The following is an 18,977-nucleotide window of genomic DNA, read 5'->3' as shown; positions in this document are numbered from 1 at the left end:
CACACGCAAACGCACACTGCTGACACACACAAACTCACACTGCTGAAACACACAAGCTCACACTGCTGACACACACAAATTCACACTGCTGCCACACACAAGCATTCACGGCTCCACACGCAACCTCACAATCCTGCCACACACAAGCTCAAACTGCTGTCACACAAAAACTCAAATTGCTGACACACACAAATTCACACTGCTGCCACACACAAGCATTCACGGCTCCACACGCAACCTCACAATCCTGCCACACACAAGCTCAAACTGCTGTCACACAAAAACTCAAATTGCTGACACACACAAACTCACACTGTTGACACACACAAGCTCACACTGCTCCCTGATACAATCCCACACTGCAGCAACACACAATTTCACGCAGCTGCCACACATAAACTCATAGTGTTGCCAATCAGAAACTCACACTGCTGACACACACAAACTCACATTGCTGACACACACAAATTCACATTATTGCGAAACACAAAAACTCACAATGCCAGCACACACAAACTCACACTGCTGACACACACAAACACAAACTGCTGATCCACACAAACTAACACTGCTGTCACAAACAAACTCACACTGCTGTCACACACAAACTCAGACTGTTAACACACACAAACTCACACTGCTGACACACACAAACTCACACTGCTGTCACACACAAACTCACACTGTTATCATGGACAAACTCAGACTACTGTCACACACAAACACACACTGCGGCCACACACAAACCCACACTGCTCGCACAAACAAGCTTACAGTACTGACACACAAAAAACTCACACTCTTGCCACACACAACTCACACTATTACCACACACATCCTCATAATACTGACACACACAAGCTCACACTGCGGCCACACACAAACGCACACTGCTGACACACACAAACTCACACTGCTGAAACACACAAGCTTACACGGCTGCCGCACACAAACTGACACTGCTGACACACACAAACTCACACTGCTGCCACACACAAGCTCACACTGCTGACACACACAAATTCACACTGCTGCCACACACAAGCATTCACGGCTCCACACGCAACCTCACAATCCTGCCACGCACAAGCTCAAACTGCTGTCACACAAAAACTCAAACTGCTGACACACACAAACTCACACTGTTGACACACACAAGCTCACACTGCTCCCTGATACAATCCCACACTGCAGCAACACACAATTTCACGCAGCTGCCACACATAAACTCATAGTGTTGCCAATCAGAAACTCACACTGCTGACACACACAAACTCACATTGCTGACACACACAAATTCACATTATTGCGAAACACAAAAATTCACAATGCCAGCACACACAAACTCACACTGCTGACAAACACAAACACAAACTGCTGATCCACACAAACTAACACTGCTGTCACAAACAAACTCACACTGCTGTCACACACAAACTCAGACTGTTAACAAACACAAACTCACACTGCTGACACACACAAACTCAAACTGCTGACACACACAAACTCAAACTGCTGTCACACACAAACTCAAACTGCTGACACACACAAACTCACACTGCTGACACACACAATCTCAAACTGCTGTCACACACAAGCTCACACTGCTGTCACACACAAAATCAGACTGTTAACACACAGAAACTCACACTGCTGCCACACACAAGCTCACACTGCTGACACACTCAAACTCACATTGCTGATGCACTCAATTTCACACTGTGGACACAAACAAGCTCACGCTGCTGACACACACAAACTCACACTGCTGCCACAAATGAGCTCACAAAAGTGACACACATGAAATCACACTGCTGACACACACAAACTCACACTGCTATCATGGAAAAACTCAGACTGCTGTCAAACACAAACTCACACTGCAGACACACAAAATCATACGGCTGACACACACAAACTCAGACTACTGTCACACACAAACTCACACTGCTGTCACACACAAACTCAGACTGTTAATACACACAAACTCACAATGCTAACACACACAAACTCACACTGCTGATGCACTCGATTTCACACTGCTGACACACACAAGCTCACACTGCTGCCACAAATGAGCTCACAAAAGTAACACACATGAAATCACACTGCTGACACACACAAACTCACACTGCTATCATGGACAAACTCAGACTGCTGTCAAACACAAATTCACACTGCGGACACACACAAAATCATACGGCTGACACACACAAACTCACACTGCTGAAACACACAAGCTTACACGGCTGCCGCACACAAACTGACACTGCTGACACACACAAACTCACACTGCTGCCACACACAAGCTCACACTGCTGACACACACAAATTCACACTGCTGCCATACACAAGCATTCACGGCTCCACACGCAACCTCACAATCCTGCCACACACAAGCTCAAACTGCTGTCACACACAAACTCAAACTGCTGACACACACAAACTCACACTGATGACACACACAAGCTTACACGGATGCCACACACAAGCTCACACTGCTGACACACAAAATCTAACACTGCTGACACACACAAGCTCACATTGTTGCCACACACAAGCTCACTCTGCTGCCACACACAAACTCACACAGCTGACACACACAAACTCACATTGTTGCCACACACAAACTCACACTGCTGACACATACAAACTCACATTGTTGCCACACACAAAAACTCACAATGCCAGCACACACAAACTCACACTACTGACACACACAAACTCAAACTGCTGACACACACAAACTCACACTGCTGTCACACACAGACTCAGACTGTTAACACACACAAACTCACAATGCTGACACACACAAACTCACATTGCTGCCACACACAAACTCACTCTGCTGACACACACAAGCTCACATTGTTGCCACACACAAGCTCACTCGGCTGCCACACACAAACTCACACAGCTGTCACACACAAACTCACATTGTTGCCACACACAAACTCACACTGCTGACACACACAAACTCACATTGTTGCCAGACACAAAAACTCACAATGCCAGCACACACAAACTCACACTGCTGACACACACAAACTCAAACTGTTGCAACACACAAACTCACACTCCTGCCACAAACAAGCTCACGCTGCTGCCCTACACAAACTCACACTGCTGCCACACACACAGGCTCGCACTGTTGACACACACAAACTCACAATGCTGTCACACACTAACTCACACTGCTGTCACACACCAACTCACACTGCCGACAGACATAAACTCACACTGCTGACACACACAACCTCAAACTGCTACCACACACAAGCTTACACGGATGCCACACACAAGCTCACACTGCGGACACACACAAACTCACACTGTTGCAACACACAAACTCACACTCCTGCCACAAACAAGCTCACACTGCTGCCCTACACAAACTCACACTGCTGCCACAAACAAGCTTACAGTACTGACACACACAAACTCACACTGCTGCCACAAACAAGCTTACAGTATTGACACACAAAAGCTCACGCTGCACAAGTTCAAATTGCTGCTACACAGAAGCTGACAATGCTATCACAAACAAGCTCATACAGCTGACACACACAGGCTCAGAGTACTCAAACACACAGGCTCTCACTGCCAACACACACAAGCTCACCATACAAACACACACAAAACCACACTGCTGCCTCACACAAACTCACATTGCTGACACACAGAAGCTCACACTGCTGACACACACAAGCTCACACTGCTGACACAAACAAACTCACACTTCTGCTGCACGAAAAGTCACATTGGTGACACTCTCAAGCTCACACTGCTGACACACACACACTCACACTGCTGCCACACATAAAATCACACTGCTGACACAGACAAACTCACACTGCAGCCACACACAAACTCACACTGCTGCCACACACAAGCTCCCACTGCTGTCACACACAAACACACACTGCTGTCACACACAAACTCACACTGCTGTCACACACAAACTCACAATGCTGTCACACACAAACTCACCCGGCGGCCACACAGAAACTCACACTGCTGCCACAAACAAGCTTACAGGACTGACACACACAAACTCACAATGCTGTCACGCACAAACTCACCCTGCGGCCACACAGAAACTCACACTGCTGCCACAAACAAGCTTACAGGACTGACACAAACAAACTCACAATGCTGTCACACACAAACTCACCCTGCGGCCACACAGAAACTCACACTGCTGCCACAAATAAGCTTACAGCACTGACACACACAAACTCACACTGCTGACACAAACAAACTCACACTGCTGACACACTCAAACTCACACTGCTGTCAGACACAAACTCAAACTGCTGACACACACAAACTCGCACTGCTGTCACACACAAACTCACACTGCTGCCACAAACAAGCTTACAGTACTGATACATACAAGCTCACGCTGCTGACAAACACAAACTCGCTCTGCTGTCACACACAAACTCACACTGCGGCCGCACACACAAGCTCACACTGCTGACACACATAAACTCAAACTGTTGACACACACAAACTCAGAATCCTGCCACACACAAACTCAAACTGTTGTCAGACACAAGCTCAGACTGCTGACACATACAAACTCAAACTGCTGTCACACACAAACTCACACTTTTGACACACACAAACTCACACTGCTGACACACACAAACTCAGACTGCGGTCACACGCAAACTCAGAGTGCTATCATGGACAAACTCAGACTGCTGTTACACACAATCTCACACTGCTGTCACACACAAACTCACACTGCTGTCACACACAAACTCACACTGTGCCCACACACAAACCCACACTGCTGGCACAAACAAGCTTACAGTACTGACACACAAAAACTCACACCCTTGCCACACACAAACTCACACTATTACCACACACATCCTCATAATACTGACACACACAAGCTCACAATGCTGCCACACATAAACTCACACTGCTGACACACACAAACTCATACTGCTGCCACACATAAGCTCACACTGCTGACACACACAAACTCACACTGCTGACACACACAAGCTTACACAACTGCCACACACAAACTCACGCTGCTGACACAAACAAACTCACACTGCTGCCACACACAAACTCACACTGCCGACAGACACAAGCACACACTACTGACACACACAAAGTCACACGGCTGACACACACAAGCTTACACGGATGCCACACACAAGCTCACACTGCTGACACACAAAATCTCACACTGCTGACACACACGAACTCACATTGCTGCCACACACAAACTCACACTGCTGACACACACAAGCTCACATTGTTGCCACACACAAGCTCACTCTGCTGCCACACACAAACTCACACAGCTGACACACACAAACTCACATTGTTGCCACACACAAACTCACACTGCTGACACACACAAACTCACATTGTTGCCACACACAAACTCACACTGCTGACACACACAAACTCATATTGTTGCCACACACAAAAACTCACAATGCCAGCAAACACAAACTCACACTGCTGACACACACAAACTCAAACTGCTGACACACACAAAAACTCACACTGCTGTCACACACAAACTCAGACTGTTAACACACACAAACCCTCAATGCTGACACACACAAACTCAAACTGCTGACACACACAAACTCACACTGCTGACACACTCAAACTCAAACTGCTGTCACACACAAACTCACACTGCTGTCACACACAAACTCAGACAGTTAACACACACAAACTCACACTGCTGACACACACAAACTCAAACTGCTGTCACACACAAACTCACACTGCTGTCACACACAAAATCAGACTGTTAACACACACAAACTCACAATGCTGACGCACTTGATTTCACACTACTGACACACAGAAACTCGCACTGCTGCCACACACAAGCTCACACTGCTGACACACTCAAACTCACATTGCTGATGCACTCGATTTCACACTGCTGACACACACAAGCTCACACTGCTGACACACACAAACTCACACTGCTGCCACAAATGAGCTCACAAAAGTGAAACACACGAAATCACACTGCTGACACACACAAACTCACACTGCTATCATGGACAAACTCAGACTGCTGTCAAACACAAACTCACACTGCGGATACACACAAAATCATACGGCTGACACACACAAACTCACACTGCTGTCACACACAAACTCACACTGTTATCATGGACAAACTCAGACTACTGTCACACACAAACTCACACTGCGGCCACACACAAACCCACACTGCTCGCACAAACAAGCTTACAGTACTGACACACAAAAAACTCACACTCTTGCCACACACAACTCACACTATTACCACACACATCCTCATAATACTGACACACACAAGCTCACACTGCGGCCACACGCAAACGCACACTGCTGACACACACAAACTCACACTGCTGAAACACACAAGCTCACACTACTGACACACACAAATTCACACTGCTGCCACACACAAGCATTCACGGCTCCACACGCAACCTCACAATCCTGCCACACACAAGCTCAAACTGCTGTCACACAAAAACTCAAATTGCTGACACACACAAATTCACACTGCTGCCACACACAAGCATTCACGGCTCCACACGCAACCTCACAATCCTGCCACACACAAGCTCAAACTGCTGTCACACAAAAACTCAAATTGCTGACACACACAAACTCACACTGTTGACACACACAAGCTCACACTGCTCCCTGATACAATCCCACACTGCAGCAACACACAATTTCACGCAGCTGCCACACATAAACTCATAGTGTTGCCAATCAGAAACTCACACTGCTGACACACACAAACTCACATTGCTGACACACACAAATTCACATTATTGCGAAACACAAAAACTCACAATGCCAGCACACACAAACTCACACTGCTGACACACACAAACACAAACTGCTGATCCACACAAACTAACACTGCTGTCACAAACAAACTCACACTGCTGTCACACACAAACTCAGACTGTTAACACACACAAACTCACACTGCTGACACACACAAACTCACACTGCTGTCACACACAAACTCACACTGTTATCATGGACAAACTCAGACTACTGTCACACACAAACACACACTGCGGCCACACACAAACCCACACTGCTCGCACAAACAAGCTTACAGTACTGACACACAAAAAACTCACACTCTTGCCACACACAACTCACACTATTACCACACACATCCTCATAATACTGACACACACAAGCTCACACTGCGGCCACACACAAACGCACACTGCTGACACACACAAACTCACACTGCTGAAACACACAAGCTTACACGGCTGCCGCACACAAACTGACACTGCTGACACACACAAACTCACACTGCTGCCACACACAAGCTCACACTGCTGACACACACAAATTCACACTGCTGCCACACACAAGCATTCACGGCTCCACACGCAACCTCACAATCCTGCCACGCACAAGCTCAAACTGCTGTCACACAAAAACTCAAACTGCTGACACACACAAACTCACACTGTTGACACACACAAGCTCACACTGCTCCCTGATACAATCCCACACTGCAGCAACACACAATTTCACGCAGCTGCCACACATAAACTCATAGTGTTGCCAATCAGAAACTCACACTGCTGACACACACAAACTCACATTGCTGACACACACAAATTCACATTATTGCGAAACACAAAAATTCACAATGCCAGCACACACAAACTCACACTGCTGACAAACACAAACACAAACTGCTGATCCACACAAACTAACACTGCTGTCACAAACAAACTCACACTGCTGTCACACACAAACCCAGACTGTTAACAAACACAAACTCACACTGCTGACACACACAAACTCAAACTGCTGACACACACAAACTCAAACTGCTGTCACACACAAACTCAAACTGCTGACACACACAAACTCACACTGCTGACACACACAATCTCAAACTGCTGTCACACACAAGCTCACACTGCTGTCACACACAAAATCAGACTGTTAACACACAGAAACTCACACTGCTGCCACACACAAGCTCACACTGCTGACACACTCAAACTCACATTGCTGATGCACTCAATTTCACACTGTGGACACAAACAAGCTCACGCTGCTGACACACACAAACTCACACTGCTGCCACAAATGAGCTCACAAAAGTGACACACATGAAATCACACTGCTGACACACACAAACTCACACTGCTATCATGGAAAAACTCAGACTGCTGTCAAACACAAACTCACACTGCAGACACACAAAATCATACGGCTGACACACACAAACTCAGACTACTGTCACACACAAACTCACACTGCTGTCACACACAAACTCAGACTGTTAATACACACAAACTCACAATGCTAACACACACAAACTCACACTGCTGATGCACTCGATTTCACACTGCTGACACACACAAGCTCACACTGCTGCCACAAATGAGCTCACAAAAGTAACACACATGAAATCACACTGCTGACACACACAAACTCACACTGCTATCATGGACAAACTCAGACTGCTGTCAAACACAAATTCACACTGCGGACACACACAAAATCATACGGCTGACACACACAAACTCACACTGCTGAAACACACAAGCTTACACGGCTGCCGCACACAAACTGACACTGCTGACACACACAAACTCACACTGCTGCCACACACAAGCTCACACTGCTGACACACACAAATTCACACTGCTGCCATACACAAGCATTCACGGCTCCACACGCAACCTCACAATCCTGCCACACACAAGCTCAAACTGCTGTCACACACAAACTCAAACTGCTGACACACACAAACTCACACTGATGACACACACAAGCTTACACGGATGCCACACACAAGCTCACACTGCTGACACACAAAATCTAACACTGCTGACACACACAAGCTCACATTGTTGCCACACACAAGCTCACTCTGCTGCCACACACAAACTCACACAGCTGACACACACAAACTCACATTGTTGCCACACACAAACTCACACTGCTGACACATACAAACTCACATTGTTGCCACACACAAAAACTCACAATGCCAGCACACACAAACTCACACTACTGACACACACAAACTCAAACTGCTGACACACACAAACTCACACTGCTGTCACACACAGACTCAGACTGTTAACACACACAAACTCACAATGCTGACACACACAAACTCACATTGCTGCCACACACAAACTCACTCTGCTGACACACACAAGCTCACATTGTTGCCACACACAAGCTCACTCGGCTGCCACACACAAACTCACACAGCTGTCACACACAAACTCACATTGTTGCCACACACAAACTCACACTGCTGACACACACAAACTCACATTGTTGCCAGACACAAAAACTCACAATGCCAGCACACACAAACTCACACTGCTGACACACACAAACTCAAACTGTTGCAACACACAAACTCACACTCCTGCCACAAACAAGCTCACGCTGCTGCCCTACACAAACTCACACTGCTGCCACACACACAGGCTCGCACTGTTGACACACACAAACTCACAATGCTGTCACACACTAACTCACACTGCTGTCACACACCAACTCACACTGCCGACAGACATAAACTCACACTGCTGACACACACAACCTCAAACTGCTACCACACACAAGCTTACACGGATGCCACACACAAGCTCACACTGCGGACACACACAAACTCACACTGTTGCAACACACAAACTCACACTCCTGCCACAAACAAGCTCACACTGCTGCCCTACACAAACTCACACTGCTGCCACAAACAAGCTTACAGTACTGACACACACAAACTCACACTGCTGCCACAAACAAGCTTACAGTATTGACACACAAAAGCTCACGCTGCACAAGTTCAAATTGCTGCTACACAGAAGCTGACAATGCTATCACAAACAAGCTCATACAGCTGACACACACAGGCTCAGAGTACTCAAACACACAGGCTCTCACTGCCAACACACACAAGCTCACCATACAAACACACACAAAACCACACTGCTGCCTCACACAAACTCACACTGCTGACACACAGAAGCTCACACTGCTGACACACACAAGCTCACACTGCTGACACAAACAAACTCACACTTCTGCTGCACGAAAAGTCACATTGGTGACACTCTCAAGCTCACACTGCTGACACACACACACTCACACTGCTGCCACACATAAAATCACACTGCTGACACAGACAAACTCACACTGCAGCCACACACAAACTCACACTGCTGCCACACACAAGCTCCCACTGCTGTCACACACAAACACACACTGCTGTCACACACAAACTCACACTGCTGTCACACACAAACTCACAATGCTGTCACACAAAAACTCACCCGGCGGCCACACAGAAACTCACACTGCTGCCACAAACAAGCTTACAGGACTGACACACACAAACTCACAATGCTGTCACGCACAAACTCACCCTGCGGCCACACAGAAACTCACACTGCTGCCACAAACAAGCTTACAGGACTGACACAAACAAACTCACAATGCTGTCACACACAAACTCACCCTGCGGCCACACAGAAACTCACACTGCTGCCACAAATAAGCTTACAGCACTGACACACACAAACTCACACTGCTGACACAAACAAACTCACACTGCTGACACACTCAAACTCACACTGCTGTCAGACACAAACTCAAACTGCTGACACACACAAACTCGCACTGCTGTCACACACAAACTCACACTGCTGCCACAAACAAGCTTACAGTACTGATACATACAAGCTCACGCTGCTGACAAACACAAACTCGCTCTGCTGTCACACACAAACTCACACTGCGGCCGCACACACAAGCTCACACTGCTGACACACATAAACTCAAACTGTTGACACACACAAACTCAGAATCCTGCCACACACAAACTCAAACTGTTGTCAGACACAAGCTCAGACTGTTAATACACACAAACTCACAATGCTAACACACACAAACTCACACTGCTGATGCACTCGATTTCCCACTGCTGACACACACAAACTCACACTGCTGACACACACAAACTCAGACTGCGGTCACACGCAAACTCAGAGTGCTATCATGGACAAACTCAGACTGCTGTTACACACAATCTCACACTGCTGTCACACACAAACTCACACTGCTGTCACACACAAACTCACACTGTGCCCACACACAAACCCACACTGCTGGCACAAACAAGCTTACAGTACTGACACACAAAAACTCACACCCTTGCCACACACAAACTCACACTATTACCACACACATCCTCATAATACTGACACACACAAGCTCACAATGCTGCCACACATAAACTCACACTGCTGACACACACAAACTCATACTGCTGCCACACATAAGCTCACACTGCTGACACACACAAACTCACACTGCTGACACACACAAGCTTACACAACTGCCACACACAAACTCACGCTGCTGACACAAACAAACTCACACTGCTGCCACACACAAACTCACACTGCCGACAGACACAAGCACACACTACTGACACACACAAAGTCACACGGCTGACACACACAAGCTTACACGGATGCCACACACAAGCTCACACTGCTGGCACACAAAATCTCACACTGCTGACACACACGAACTCACATTGCTGCCACACACAAACTCACACTGCTGACACACACAAGCTCACATTGTTGCCACACACAAGCTCACTCTGCTGCCACACACAAACTCACACTGCTGACACGCACAAACTCACATTGTTGCCACACACAAACTCACACTGCTGACACACACAAACTCACATTGTTGCCACACACAAACTCACACTGCTGACACACACAAACTCATATTGTTGCCACACACAAAAACTCACAATGCCAGCAAACACAAACTCACACTGCTGACACACACAAACTCAAACTGCTGACACACACAAAAACTCACACTGCTGTCACACACAAACTCAGACTGTTAACACACACAAACCCTCAATGCTGACACACACAAACTCAAACTGCTGACACACACAAACTCACACTGCTGACACACTCAAACTCAAACTGCTGTCACACACAAACTCACACTGCTGTCACACACAAACTCAGACAGTTAACACACACAAACTCACACTGCTGACACACACAAACTCAAACTGCTGTCACACACAAACTCACACTGCTGTCACACACAAAATCAGACTGTTAACACACACAAACTCACAATGCTGACGCACTTGATTTCACACTACTGACACACAGAAACTCGCACTGCTGCCACACACAAGCTCACACTGCTGACACACTCAAACTCACATTGCTGATGCACTCGATTTCACACTGCTGACACACACAAGCTCACACTGCTGACACACACAAACTCACACTGCTGCCACAAATGAGCTCACAAAAGTGAAACACACGAAATCACACTGCTGACACACACAAACTCACACTGCTATCATGGACAAACTCAGACTGCTGTCAAACACAAACTCACACTGCGGATACACACAAAATCATACGGCTGACACACACAAACTCACACTGCTGTCACACACAAACTCACACTGTTATCATGGACAAACTCAGACTACTGTCACACACAAACTCACACTGCGGCCACACACAAACCCACACTGCTCGCACAAACAAGCTTACAGTACTGACACACAAAAAACTCACACTCTTGCCACACACAACTCACACTATTACCACACACATCCTCATAATACTGACACACACAAGCTCACACTGCGGCCACACACAAACGCACACTGCTGACACACACAAACTCACACTGCTGAAACACACAAGCTTACACGGCTGCCGCACACAAACTGACACTGCTGACACACACAAACTCACACTGCTGCCACACACAAGCTCACACTGCTGACACACACAAATTCACACTGCTGCCACACACAAGCATTCACGGCTCCACACGCAACCTCACAACCCTGCCACACACAAGCTCAAACTGCTGTCACACAAAAACTCAAACTGCTGATACACACAAACTCACACTGTTGACACACACAAGATCACACTGCTCCCTGATACAATCCCACACTGCAGCAACACACAATTTCACGCAGCTGCCACACATAAACTCATAGTGTTGCCAATCAGAAACTCACACTGCTGACACACACAAACTCACATTGCTGACACACACAAATTCACATTATTGCGAAACACAAAAACTCACAATGCCAGCACACACAAACTCACACTGCTGACAAACACAAACACAAACTGCTGATCCACACAAACTAACACTGCTGTCACAAACAAACTCACACTGCTGTCACACACAAACTCAGACTGTTAACACACACAAACTCACACTGCTGACACACACAAACTCAAACTGCTGACACACACAAACTCACACTGCTGACACACACAAACTCAAACTGCTGACACACACAAACTCACACTGCTGACACACACAATCTCAAACTGCTGTCACACACAAGCTCACACTGCTGTCACACACAAAATCAGACTGTTAACACACAAAAACTCACAATGCTGACGCACTTGATTTCACACTACTGACACACAGAAACTCACACTGCTGCCACACACAAGCTCACACTGCTGACACACTCAAACTCACATTGCTGATGCACTCAATTTCACACTGTGGACACAAACAAGCTCACACTGCTGACACACATAAACTCACACTGCTGCCACAAATGAGCTCACAAAAGTGACACACATGAAATCACACTGCTGACACACACAAACTCACACTGCTATCATGGAAAAACTCAGACTGCTGTCAAATACAAACTCACACTGCAGACACACAAAATCATACGGCTGACGCACACAAACTCAGACTACTGTCACACACAAACTCACACTGCTGTCACACACAAACTCAGACTGTTAATACACACAAACTCACAATGCTAACACACACAAACTCACACTGCTGATGCACTCGATTTCCCACTGCTGACACACACAAGCTCACACTGCTGCCACAAATGAGCTCACAAAAGTAACACACATGAAATCACACTGCTGACACACTCAAACTCACATTGCTGATGCACTCGATTTCCCACTGCTGACACACACAAGCTCACACTGCTGCCACAAATGAGCTCACAAAAGTAACACACATGAAATCAAACTGCTGTCACACACAAACTCACACTGCTGTCACACACAAAATCAGACTGTTAACACACACAAACTCACAATGCTGACGCACTTGATTTCACACTACTGACACACAGAAACTCGCACTGCTGCCACACACAAGCTCACACTGCTGACACACTCAAACTCACATTGCTGATGCACTCGATTTCACACTGCTGACACACACAAGCTCACACTGCTGCCACAAATGAGCTCACAAAAGTAACACACATGAAATCACACTGCTGACACACACAAACTCACACTGCTATCATGGACAAACTCAGACTGCTGTCAAACACAAATTCACACTGCGGACACACACAAAATCATACGGCTGACACACACAAACTCACACTGCTGTCACACACAAACTCACACTGTTATCATGGACAAACTCAGACTACTGTCACACACAAACTCACACTACGGCCACACACAAACCCACACTGCTCGCACAAACAAGCTTACAGTACAGACACACAAAAACTCACACTCTTGCCACACACAACTCACACTATTACCACACACATCCTCATAATACTGACACACACAAGCTCACACTGCGGCCACACACAAACTCACACTGCTGCCACACACAAACTCACACTGCTGCCACACACAAGCTCACACTGCTGACACACACAAACTCACACTGCTGAAACACACAAGCTTACAGGACTGACACACACAAACTCACAATGCTGTCACGCACAAACTCACCCTGCGGCCACACAGAAACTCACACTGCTGCCACAAACAAGCTTACAGGACTGACACAAACAAACTCACAATGCTGTCACACACAAACTCACCCTGCGGCCACACAGAAACTCACACTGCTGCCACAAATAAGCTTACAGCACTGACACACACAAACTCACACTGCTGACACAAACAAACTCACACTGCTGACACACACAAACTCACACTGCTGTCACACACAAACTCACACTGCTGCCACAAACAAGCTTACAGTACTGATACATACAAGCTCACGCTGCTGACAAACACAAACTCGCTCTGCTGTCACACACAAACTCACACTGCGGCCGCACACACAAGCTCACACTGCTGACACACATAAACTCAAACTGTTGACACACACAAACTCAGAATCCTGCCACACACAAACTCAAACTGTTGTCAGACACAAGCTCAGACTGCTGACACATACAAACTCAAACTGCTGTCACACACAAACTCACACTTTTGACACACACAAACTCACACTGCTGACACACACAAACTCAGACTGCGGTCACACGCAAACTCAGAGTGCTATCATGGACAAACTCAGACTGCTGTTACACACAATCTCACACTGCTGTCACACACAAACTCACACTGCTGTCACACACAAACTCACACTGTGCCCACACACAAACCCACACTGCTGGCACAAACAAGCTTACAGTACTGACACACAAAAACTCACACCCTTGCCACACACAAACTCACACTATTACCACACACATCCTCATAATACTGACACACACAAGCTCACAATGCTGCCACACATAAACTCACACTGCTGACACACACAAACTCATACTGCTGCCACACATAAGCTCACACTGCTGACACACACAAACTCACACTGCTGACACACACAAGCTTACACAACTGCCACACACAAACTCACGCTGCTGACACAAACAAACTCACACTGCTGCCACACACAAACTCACACTGCCGACAGACACAAGCAAACACTACTGACACACACAAAGTCACACGGCTGACACACACAAGCTTACACGGATGCCACACACAAGCTCACACTGCTGACACACAAAATCTCACACTGCTGACACACACGAACACACATTGCTGCCACACACAAACTCACACTGCTGACACACACAAACTCACATTGTTGCCACACACAAGCTCACTCTGCTGCCACACACAAACTCACACAGCTGACACACACAAACTCACATTGTTGCCACACACAAACTCACACTGCTGACACACACAAACTCACATTGTTGCCACACACAAAAACCCACACTGCTGTCACACACAAACTCAGACTGTTAACACACACAAACCCTCAATGCTGACACACACAAACTCAAACTGCTGACACACACAAACTCACACTGCTGACACACTCAAACTCAAACTGCTGTCACACACAAACTCACACTGCTGTCACACACAAACTCAGACAGTTAACACACACAAACTCACACTGCTGACACACACAAACTCAAACTGCTGTCACACACAAACTCACACTGCTGTCACACACAAAATCAGACTGTTAACACACAAAAACTCACAATGCTGACGCACTTGATTTCACACTACTGACACACAGAAACTCGCACTGCTGCCACACACAAGCTCACACTGCTGACACACTCAAACTCACATTGCTGATGCACTCGATTTCACACTGCTGACACACACAAGCTCACACTGCTGACACACACAAACTCACACTGCTGCCACAAATGAGCTCACAAAAGTGAAACACACGAAATCACACTGCTGACACACACAAACTCACACTGCTATCAAGCACAAACTCAGACTGCTGTCAAACACAAACTCACACTGCGGATACACACAAAATCATACGGCTGACACACAAACTCACACTGCTGTCACACACAAACTCACACTGTTATCATGGACAAACTCAGACTACTGTCACACACAAACACACACTGCGGCCACACACAAACCCACACTGCTCGCACAAACAAGCTTACAGTACTGACACACAAAAAACTCACACTCTTGCCACACACAACTCACACTATTACCACACACATCCTCATAATACTGACACACACAAGCTCACACTGCGGCCACACACAAACGCACACTGCTGACACACACAAACTCACACTGCTGAAACACACAAGCTTACACGGCTGCCGCACACAAACTGACACTGCTGACACACACAAACTCACACTGCTGCCACACACAAGCTCACACTGCTGACACACATAAATTCACACTGCTGCCACACACAAGCATTCACGGCTCCACACGCAACCTCACAATCCTGCCACACACAAGCTCAAACTGCTGTCACACAAAAACTCAAACTGCTGACACACACAAACTCACACTGTTGACACACACAAGCTCACACTGCTCCCTGATACAATCCCACACTGCAGCAACACACAATTTCACGCAGCTGCCACACATAAACTCATAGTGTTGCCAATCAGAAACTCACACTGCTGACACACACAAACTCACATTGCTGACACACACAAATTCACATTATTGCGAAACACAAAAACTCACAATGCCAGCACACACAAACTCACACTGCTGACACACACAAACACAAACTGCTGATCCACACAAACTAACACTGCTGTCACACACAAACTCAAACTGCTGACACACACAAACTCACACTGCTGACACACACAATCTCAAACTGCTGTCACACACAAGCTCACACTGCTGTCACACACAAAATCAGACTGTTAACACACAAAAACTCACAATGCTGACGCACTTGATTTCACACTACTGACACACACAATCTCACACTGCTGACACACACAATCTCAAACTGCTGTCACAAACAAACTCACACTGCTGTCAAACACAAACTCAGACTGTTAACACACACAAACTCACACTGCTGACACACACAAACTCAAACTGCTGACACACACAATCTCACACTGCTGTCACACACAAACTCAAACTGCTGACACACACAAACTCACACTGCTGACACACACAATCTCAAACTGCTGTCACACACAAGCTCACACTGCTGTCACACACAAAATCAGACTGTTAACACACAAAAACTCACAATGCTGACGCACTTGATTTCACACTACTGACACACAGAAACTCACACTGCTGCCACACACAAGCTCACACTGCTGACACACTCAAACTCACATTGCTGATGCACTCAATTTCACACTGTGGACACACACAAGCTCACGCTGCTGACACACACAAACTCACACTGCTGCCACAAATGAGCTCACAAAAGTGACACACATGAAATCACACTGCTGACACACACAAACTCACACTGCTGAAACACACAAGCTTACACGGCTGCCGCACACAAACTGACACTGCTGACACACACAAACTCACACTGCTGCCACACAGAAACTCACACTGCTGACACACACAAATTCACACTGCTGCCACACACAAGCATTCACGGCTCCACACGCAACCTCACAATCCTGCCACACACAAGCTCACACTGCTGTCACACACAAACTCAGACTGTTAATACACACAAACTCACAATGCTAACACACACAAACTCACACTGCTGATGCACTCGATTTCCCACTGCTGACACACACAAGCTCACACTGCTGCCACAAATGAGCTCACAAAAGTAATACACATGAAATCACACTGCTGACACACTCAAACTCACATTGCTGATGCACTCGATTTCCCACTGCTGACACACACAAGCTCACACTGCTGCCACAAATGAGCTCACAAAAGTAACACACATGAAATCAAACTGCTGTCACACACAAACTCACACTGCTGTCACACACAAAATCAGACTGTTAACACACACAAACTCACAATGCTGACGCACTTGATTTCACACTACTGACACACAGAAACTCGCACTGCTGCCACACACAAGCTCACACTGCTGACACACTCAAACTCACATTGCTGATGCACTCGATTTCACACTGCTGACACACACAAGCTCACACTGCTGCCACAAATGAGCTCACAAAAGTAACACACATGAAATCACACTGCTGACACACACAAACTCACACTGCTATCATGGACAAACTCAGACTGCTGTCAAACACAAATTCACACTGCGGACACACACAAAATCATACGGCT

Source organism: Carcharodon carcharias, chromosome 10, assembly GCF_017639515.1.
Source record: "Carcharodon carcharias isolate sCarCar2 chromosome 10, sCarCar2.pri, whole genome shotgun sequence".
Lineage (NCBI taxonomy): Eukaryota > Metazoa > Chordata > Chondrichthyes > Lamniformes > Lamnidae > Carcharodon > Carcharodon carcharias.
Note: the sequence above shows the minus strand (reverse complement) of the source record.